This window comes from Taudactylus pleione, unplaced genomic scaffold (genome assembly GCF_031769625.1).
Source record: "Taudactylus pleione unplaced genomic scaffold, aTauple2 ptg000242l, whole genome shotgun sequence".
NCBI lineage: Eukaryota > Metazoa > Chordata > Amphibia > Anura > Myobatrachidae > Taudactylus > Taudactylus pleione.
In genome coordinates this window covers 1,398,225-1,400,691 of record NW_028284644.1, presented here as the reverse complement: position 1 = coordinate 1,400,691, position 2,467 = coordinate 1,398,225, and the positions used below count along the sequence as shown (strand labels likewise).

The following is a 2,467-nucleotide window of genomic DNA, read 5'->3' as shown; positions in this document are numbered from 1 at the left end:
CATCAGATAATGTATGTACGCCCCAAAAATGCCTCGCCACGCCTGCATTTTTCCATCTCAACCCCCGTCAACGCCCAAAAACGCCCTGTTCTGTCAATCACATTTGACATGTCATTTCCTGTACGCAATTTGATGAACAAGACAAAAAAAGCTCGCAATATGCCGTACGCACATGCGCAGTGTTACACCGACGCATGCGTGGTTTCTCAACATCGGAACACAATGAGCATACTGCTGTTAACGAGCGGCTCTGAATGCAGGCCATGGAGTGGAAAAGTACTTACTTATGGTTCACCATCGATGTTCAATCGTTATATACATGTATTGAACATTCTAAAGGGATTAACGCATGTAGAGAATATCTTGACATGGACATATCTATGAGCATTCCACATAAAGAATTTTTATGCGATTTAATGACTTTTATACTGGATCATAATTATTTTAAATTTTTACATCAGTTTTATCGGCAAATCTGTGGCACTGCTATGGGGACGACGTTTGCCCCTAGCTTTGCCAATCTTTTTATGGGAACTATATTTATGACAACAACCCTTTTAAAGATAATATTAAGTTTTTTAAGCAATACATAGATGATATCCTGATAATATGGGAAGGATCGGGGGAGGTTTTTAAGTTGTATTTAGATCATATTATAAATAATAATATGAATTTGAAATTCACGCCAAAAATAAATAATAGCACCATTGAATTTCTGGATTTGATTCTATGTGGAGAAAGAAATAAAATTATTACCAAAAATTTTATAAAGCAAGTAGATACTAACAGCTATCTGCATTTTAAAAGTGGACATCTTAATAGATGGAAGGAGAATATACCATACTCACAATTTCATAGGATAAAACGAAATTGTAGTGAGGTACAAACATGTGATGAACAAATCCAGTTATACACTACCAGATTCTTAGAAAAAGAATATGCTCCTAAAGTCCTCTTGAAAGCAAAAGAGAAAATGAACAATACGGAGAGGGGCACACTTTTGGATTATAAGATTGTAGAAGAAAAAGAAAAAGAGAAAAATATCATTCCCTTCATAACGACATATAATGCACAGGAGAAGGACATCAAGCAATCACTAAATAGACATTGGAATATCCTTTTAATGGATCCAGTTCTGAAAGAAATCTTACCACCCAGAACCCCCTATAGTATTCAGAAAATCAAGGAACCTTAAAGATGCTCTAGCACCTAGCATGTTAAAGGATACCAATACTTCAAAATCCAGCATCCTTCCCAGTTGTCCAGGGAGTTATAAATGCGGTAGATGCAATGTGTGTAAATACCTGCACCGAGAGAGAAAGATCTTTAAGAACTCGGTGGGTAGCAAGGAATATAAAATTAAACAGCATCTCAACTGTAATTCAACTTCAGTGATCTATCTCTTGGAATGCTCATGTGGAATAAAATATGTTGGCAAGACAAAATGACCACTAAAACTCCGCATACAGGAACACATACGGAACATTAAAAATAAGGTGGAGACTCATATGGTGTCAAGACACTTCAATTTATGTCATAAATTGGATCCGGATAATTTGACGTTTAAAGCAATAGAACATGTGGAACTGGGAGACAGAGAAGGAGACCTTGCAAACAAACTATCTAAACGGGAGATGTTCTGGATCTTTGAATTGGACACTATGACGCCTAGAGGATTCAATGACAACTATGAAATAGCTCCCTTCCTATAAGAAGATCGAGATGGAGGAAAACAGTTCAGGAGGGTATACAGCATGTCCCAATAATATCTACTGTCATACCTGGGTTGGAGCGCCCAATCTCGTCTGATCTTGGAAGCTAAGCACCATTGGGCTTGGTTAGTACTTAGATGGGAGACCTCTAGAGAAGACCAGGTACGGTAGATTCTCAAGGGACCCACTGTTACTATTCCCTCAGGACAAATGACCCATGAAGCAACTTCTGATCTACACCTGAACGTCCATGAATGAACCACGCAACAAATAAGAAATCTTTGAAATAAATACTGAAGTGACTACGTATGCCCACACTGAGTGAAGTGATTATGTATGCTCACATTGAGTGAAAAACTATGGAAAGAAGGAAAAGAAGAGTGGAAATTCCCTATTATTAATATTAACAGACATATAATTTATATCATATAGATGGGATTTGGAATAATTATCAAAACACAATATTGTTTAACATTTATTCATATAAAATAGTAGAGATCTGGTGTGAAGTACTAATCTTATTTATTAATTAATTAATTATTTATTGGACATACCTAAATTTCTTTTGGACATGTTTAAACATATGTGTTATATGTTAACACTAACATTGTTTCCATTATGCCATATAGGAAAGATTAAAAGCAAATTACTACTTCCAGAAGCGCCCCAAAAACTGATAAATAAGAGTAGGAAGATGGCAGTGGAGATAACGATAACTAGGAGTAGTAAGATGGCCGCAGGTGAATTCACCACTG

The 2,467-nt window shown here is 36.4% G+C and overlaps 1 pseudogene; it reads left to right on the top strand.

Moving 5' to 3' along the window:
• Nucleotides 1-1,767: 1,767 nt before the first annotated feature.
• LOC148516713 (5S ribosomal RNA) lies at nucleotides 1,768-1,886 on the top strand (annotated as a pseudogene).
• Nucleotides 1,887-2,467: the final 581 nt, after the last annotated feature.